Here is a 7646-nt window from a genome sequence, read left to right as displayed (position 1 = left end):
AGGTGGGGAGAAAGGGTAGGAAGCTTGTTAAAGACATAGTGGATGAAAAGTGTTCTGACTTGTGCAGCTATCTTATTATTCTCTCTTTCTAGCAGTTTGAATCTTTTAAATTCTGCATATAACTCATCTCACTTGGCATAACATCCTCAAGGTCCATCCACCTTGTTGCAAATGCAGGATTTCCTTCTTTCTTATGGCCGGATAATATTCCACAAATATTCTATTTGCCACAAGCATCTTTGTTTTCTGCTCAAGGACAAGTGAGGTTGTAACATTTAATGCAATATGGAGAAGGCTAAAGATTGTGTTAGGAAAACAGTGCCTTCCGGAGGTTATGAAGACAATGGTTTAGTTAAAATAGCAGAGTGGCTTGTGGGGTCTCTCAGATAAGATGGGTGGGTAAACTGAGCACAGATGATAACTCACCTGACACTTTAGAGTCACGGTTTTGAAAAAACATCATGAAAACCATGGGAGATGACAAGAAAATGTCACGGAGGGAAAAGGAAGCTCAGATATCTAGTTCGACAAATGAAAGTACTTGTTTCTACCACGTGACAATTTCTGTTGTAGGCACAGCAGTGAATACAAAAATGAGCAAGAAGTAGCTTCTAAATGAGATTCTTAAGACAACCTATAGCTCCAAAGATCTACAATAAAATTATTTTCATTGGAAAATTGCTCTGCAGGCAAATGTTGAGAAGATTAGAGAAGAAGAGAAGGGAAGTAGACATGACAAGTGAAAATGCACACAAATGAGATGATGAAGCATGGTGGGCAGCATATGACAGAAATAAAGGCTGTTCAGGAAGAAGACAATTTAACTTCCCACACAATTAGCTTACACTTTATAGGTTGGACATTAGTTTCTTCTCATGTGCATAACTTTTATTTTTCTCTCTAGATTACAAGGCTAGAGGAAGATGGACCTTGTATTTTAAACAGCACATCCTTTACAATGCCAGCTACAGGATCTTATAAACCATAGGCATTGAAAAGCATTGCTTGATTAATTTAAAAAATGTTTTAGTGTTTTGAACTGGTCAATTTGGAATAAATGTAGACTCTGACAGAAATAGTGATTGCTATAAGGAGAAATATTTGTCTATTTGATGGGATTTCAGAAAGTTTTCATTTATTGAAAAAAGAAACAGAAAGACAGAAAAAAGATTACTGTAAAAATATTATATTTAATATATAAGGTTGATACATTAAAATTTGATAATATAATCAATAGAAGAAGAGAACTTTTTTCTTTATTACTGGTCATTTTAGTTGATAAACTGTGTTTGAAAGAAAGACCAAATTCTTTCAACATAAAATCCTGAAAACTGTTAGTGTTCAAATGCTAAATGACAAGAATAATTCATCTAGTGTATTTCAAAATACACATCACTAAAACAACATATTAACAGTTAAGGCCATTTATCATTTATCTAGGACAGAAAGATGCATGGCATTTCCTCAGTACATTTACACAGATCACACTCTGTGGCTTTGGTCTTTAGCTGCTTTCTCTTTCCTGGATGTCAGGTTGCCCGGGGGACTTAGAGAAGCCCTGCTAGCCCTGTAAGTCCTAAATCAGTCATATACGGTATGAATCTATGGACAGAAGACGATGCTGTGTACATGGGTTTAAGAGAAAGTGTTGACAAGGTCAGAGTGTGAGAGTTTTACATATAAACAGACACACAGAGAATGAGGGCCATAGACACAGATCACTGATTTTCCTCAATAAATCTGTCATGTCATCCTGTTCATATTTCATCTTGCACAGATACTGATACATACATATTGTGCTGATAAAAATGTATAGCTCTCTCTTCAGTTCTTGAGGAAGGGCTATTTCCCCTTTCAGATATTGATAAATGGCTTTGGTCATAGTGAGACTAAACAGAGGTAGTAGATGGGAAACTAATAGAAAATCCACCTGTTACAGCAGCTTCCCTCTTCTGTGACCAGTGCTACAGTTCTTTCCAAACAGGTCATCTGTATAAGGAACAAAATTCATTCTAGAGTGGACATGCCAAAATCAGAACAAATAAATATAGCTTCTATGCGGGGCTTCCCCGGAGGCTCAGCTGAAAAGAACCCACCTGCCAATATAGGAGATGCAGGTTTGATCTCTGGGTCAGGAAGATTTCCTGGAGAAGGAAATTGCAACCCACTCCAGTTTTCCTTGTGGCTCAGCTGGTAAAGAATCTGCCTGAAATGTGGGAGACTTGGGTTCAATTCCTGGGTTGGGAAGATTCCCTGGAGAAGGGAAAGGCTACCCACTCCAGTATTCTGGCCTGCAGAATTCCATGGACTGTACAGTCCATGGGATTGCAAAGAGTCAGACATGACTGATCGACTTTCACTACACTTCACTTCCCTTCCAGTATTCTTGCCTGGGAAATCCCATGGACAGAGGAGCCTGGTGGGCTACAGTCCATTAGGTCTCAAAGAGTTGGACATGACTGAGCAACTAAACAACAACAACAAAAATAACTTCTATAGCCTAGCTAATAGGTTTGAGGATAAAATAAGTTTTCAGCTCCTTAGGCATTCAGGTGACTCAATCTGACCAAGGGTATAAGGGCATCTCCTCATCTTACACTGACTTTAGAGGATCTTAAATGTATGCAGGATGGGAATATGGATGTGAGATTTTTCCAAAAGTACGTAGAGAAAGTTCTATTTATGTTCTCTCTCTTTCAATGGGATAAGGTGATTAATTGTCCTTGACAGGATCCAAACCTTCAATGGTATGCAAATTCATCCCTACCTCCACCCCTACATAGGAACCTTCTGCTAAAATCAGGGAGGTTACCTCTTATTATTATGAAGGCCAGATTTTAAATTCTTTTTACCATAGCAGTCCCCCAAATATGTTTAAGTCCTCATCTATCACTCTAGAAGATTGCAGCAATTGTTGACCAGTGGATAAAGCTATGTCCAGGATCAGACACATTGAAATTCAAATATCTGCTTGGCAGCATTCAGACTCAAGGTTGATGAGCTCTGAGGAGTCACTTAACTTCTTTGTGCTTTCATTTCCTTATATTTAAATTTTAATAATAAGAAGAATACATTTTCAGGAGTGTTAAATAAATAATACAGCTGATACTCCCAAAAGTAATATGGTTATTATTATCCAATGGCTCACACATTTGTATTACTATGAAGTCTTTCTAAAAATGTGTAATACACCATATGACTTTTTTTATACTTTAAAAAATGGAAGTCAGCTGCATTTATACTGTGACTTGAACAATCCTTGGAAGGTTACAAGCTGCCAAAGTTACACAAGGACTTTTTCTTACAAATAAAATATATGGGGGATGGGTGGCATTTCATTATTTACCCTTTTATGTTATGCCTCCATAAAAATAAGATTACTGTACCTTGAGGGGAATTTGTTATACGGAGTCTTTTTTCTGCTGTAAGAATGTGGTAGGAGTGACCTGGAAGGAGCTATGATGAGAGGATGTGGATAAAGGAAGTGAGAAAAAGAGGGAAGAAGTTGGAAATAGACTGAACAGAGGTTCTCCAGTATGCTCTTGGGTCCCCTCCAAAATATCCTGATGACCCCGGAGCCCCCAAGTTTCTCTTTGACTTCAGGATTATTTGGAGAGGAAAGTTTAATATGCTTTTCTTTCCAGTTGGATCCAGAGTTAATGCAACCCTTATCAAAACTCCAGCAGACAATATAATTTCAAGTTTATATGAGAAGAAACGTGGTTCAGGAAAAAGAAAGACTCTCATATTAATATTCTATTGCTGCTTACCAAATTAACCCATATAACGGATTGAAATAACATAAAGCTATTAACTCACAGTTCTGAGTAAAATGTCCTAGAACCAAGGTGTCAGTAAAATGTCCTAGAACCAAGGTGTCACTGGCCCCACACTCCTGGAAGCTCAAGAACAGGATTTATTCCCTCCCTTTTTCTCCAGTTTCTAGAGGCTGCCCTTGCTCTTCACTCATGGTCCCATTACTCCAGAACTGCCTTTTATCAGCACCTCTCCTTCCTGACCTGATTTTTCTGTCTCCCTATAAACGGACTCTTGTGATGACATCAGCCAGCTCACATAACTGAGGAAAATCTCCCTTTTTAAGAATGCTTGATTTAATCACATCTGGAAGTTCCCTTTTCCTATGTAAAAATAATGTAGTTATAGGTTATGGCAATTAGGATATGGACATATTCAGGAGAGGCCATTATTTTTGTCTACACCTATGTTAGTAAGAATAAGAACAAATTAAGAGAGTTAGTTTTCTACATATCAAAACTGTATTATAAATTTTAGAATTCTAGCCTGTAAGGACTTGATGTAAGAATTTTTAAAATACAGAACAATGAGACTGAACAGCACGTCCAACAGACACATGCATACATTTGAACACTTAATTTGTGACAAAATTAGCCATTCAGAGCAGTGTGGCAGGGCTGCCTTTCATAAAGAAGTATCGTACCAGTAGGTTATCTTTATGAAAAGAAAATAAACACAACTTCACAGAACAGAATCAAATACTGACAGATTGCATATCTAATTTTGAAATACAGCATATTAATTTCCAAAAGATAATATAATGATCTTCATGGTCTTAGGATGCAATAGGTTTCCTTAGCATGAGCATAAAAGAACTATCAATAAAGGGAAATATTTATTAATTAATATTAAGAACTTTAATTCTCAATCTCTTTAGTAATCATGTCAGTTAAAACTACAAAGCGATAACATGCTGCATTATCAAAACTGATCACTTAAACTGTAAGAGTAGGAATGGGTGTTCACTAATTAGGAAGGTTCACGCACTACTAGTGGGAGTGTAAATCAATACAGACCATCTAGAATATGTCCTAAATTTGAATACATGGACAGCAATGATCCAATAGTCCCTCTCTTAGTTTTTTTTTTTTTTTTTTTTTGGAGTGAAGTAGAAAAGAGTAGCTTCAATTTTTTTTTTTTTGCCAGGCAAAGGGGGCCACAGTGGGCTGATGCCCTTAAGACCATGTGGCCCACCCTGGAGAGGGTAGTAAGGAGTTTTATGGTGTTCAGGGAGCAGAATGTGGTCAACTCATGGTCAGTTCTTGGACTGGCTGGCATCAAGGCGAAGTTTCAAGCATCGTCAGCCTTCCGGTTTCAGCCAGTCCAGGGTCCGTGTCCTTGTGGTCAGCTCTTTTCATCTGGGTGGCGGGTCTTCTTTTTCATTTGGGGTGGGGAGAGGTCTTCTTCCTGAAGGGGAAAAAACAGACGTTAAGGTTGATTACACCCAGCTCCCAGCCAGTCCAGCCTCTGGCTGATCTCCAGAATTCCTTGCCCCAGCCATTTAAGAGATAGCTGCTCCGAACAACCTGAGGTCCTCACTCTGGTCCCCAGACCTTCTTTTGTTTCATTTTCGCAGGCTTTTCCCTTCCTTGTCTTGTAGCCACTGCCATTTTGGACTCCTTTTCCCTATTTTACCTACCTGACATTCCCCCCTCAAGAGATGGAAGGCCCGATTCTTTGGGAATAGAGGCGTCGAGGTCTTTCTGGCTACTTCCTGCTGAACTGGGGTGGCGAGGGGTATTGGGCCTCCCCCTCTTGCTAGTCTCAAGCCTCAGAGTCCTTATAGCGGTGTCCATCTAAGGGTGAGCGATATTTTCCGTGGTTGGCTGTAGTTTTACATCTTTGTTGAACTGGCACTGCATGTTGTAGCTTGTTGACCTGGCTCTTCTTTTTCCATCCAAGACAAAGCTGCTTCCATCAGTGTACCAGATTTCCTCAGGGTTGGTCAGAGGATCTTCTGACAATCCTTCTCGGGGTTTTGTCCAGTGGTCCAAGGTTTCTTAACTGGAGGTCTTCTGGGATCTGAGACTGGGCCGCGTGGGCTTTCCGCTGTCCCGGTTTCCAGCTCGATGGGCCTTCCCCTGCGCTGGATTTTCTTCGCGTTCCGTGTCTACCGTGGGAGCTTCACTGAGTTGGGTTCCGGCTGTGCTTGGCCTCTTCCACGAGGAGGTTGTTTCAGCCAGGTTATATCCAAGTCATGGCACCATAGATGTCACGCGAGTGTCTGTTCCTCGATTCTTGGTCTCGTCACAACAAAGGTTTGGAGTGACGGACATTTAAGCCCCTTGGCATGTCACAGCTCTCAGGGCTTGGATAGACCGTGTTATAGTTCTCAGGTCTCAAATGGACCATGTTATAGCTCTTAGACAAATCAGTGTTACAGCTCAATGTTATAGCTCTATTTTATTTAGAAGATAACAGGAAAACCCATTTTCCAGGCGTGAGGGCAGGCTGGGTGGGGGAGGTGTGCAGGACAGGGGGAGAGAGGGAGAAGGAGATGGGGGGAGGGAGAGAGAGAGAGAGAGTGAGCGAGAGAGAGCCCCTCTCTTAGTTTCATATCCAAGAAAAATGCACAAATAAGTTTGCCAACTGACACAGGTAAGAGAGTCTATCAGAATTTTTTTATTATAACTGAGAATTATTCAAATATCCATCACTTGTACAAAGGCTAAATAAACTGTGATCAAAGTTTATTATGGAGTATTATATAACAAGGAAAAAAACAAATTTCATCTATGCATACACGTGTATGAATCTCAAGCCATATGCTATTGACTAATATAAAACACAAACAAAAGAATCCAAATTATGTGATCCCCTTAGTTTAAAGTTCAGAACTTGTAGAATAGAGGTTCGTGATGCACACTAGTGGTACTTTCAGGGAGCAAAAAAGTATGTAATTAAGATGATGATTTCTTGGCCGCTATTATATCCAGTTTCTTGGGCAGAATGCTGGTTTCCTTGGGTTATGATAATTCATTAAGCTGTGGATTTATGTTTTGTGCCCCCTTCTGGTACATGTTATACATATTATACATGTTAGTCAAAAATATCTAAAAATGATTTTTTAAAAGGTGAAATCACACATGTACCCCAATGTTCATCGCAGCACTGTTTATAATAGCCAGGACATGGAAACAACCTAGATGTCCATCAGCAGATGAATGGATAAGAAAGCTGTGGTACATATACACAATGGAGTATTACTCAGCCGTTAAAAGAATTCATTTGAATCAGTTCTGACAAGATGGATGAAACTGGAGCCGATTATAGAGTGAAGTAAGCCAGAAAGAAAAACACCAATACAGTATACTAACACATATATATGGAATTTAGGAAGATGGCAATGACGACCCTGTATGCAAGACAGGGAAAGAGACACAGATGTGTATAACGGACTTTTGGACTCAGAGGGAGAGGGAGAGGTGGGATGATTTGGGAGAATGACATTCTAACATGTATACTATCATGTAAGAATCGAATCGCCAGTCTATGTCTGACGCAGGATGCAGCATGCTTGGGGCTGGTGCATGGGGATGACCCAGAGAGATGTTATGGGGAGGGAGGTGGGAGGGGGTTCATGTTTGGGAACGCATGTAAGAATTAAAGATTTTAAAATTTAAAAATAAAAACTAAAAAAAAAAAGGTGAAATCACAATTTCTTTTCATTTCCATGTGTTGAAATAGCTGTTTTGTTTGAGTGTGTGTGCGTGCTCAGTCATGTCTGACTCTTTGCAACCCCATGGACTGTAACCCGCTAGGTTCCTCTGTCTATGGGATTCTCCAGGCGAGAATACTGGAGTGGGTTGCCAGACCTTCCTCCAGGAGAT

The sequence above is a fragment of the Ovis aries genome, chromosome 9 (genome assembly GCF_016772045.2).
Source record: "Ovis aries strain OAR_USU_Benz2616 breed Rambouillet chromosome 9, ARS-UI_Ramb_v3.0, whole genome shotgun sequence".
Lineage (NCBI taxonomy): Eukaryota > Metazoa > Chordata > Mammalia > Artiodactyla > Bovidae > Ovis > Ovis aries.
Note: the sequence above shows the minus strand (reverse complement) of the source record.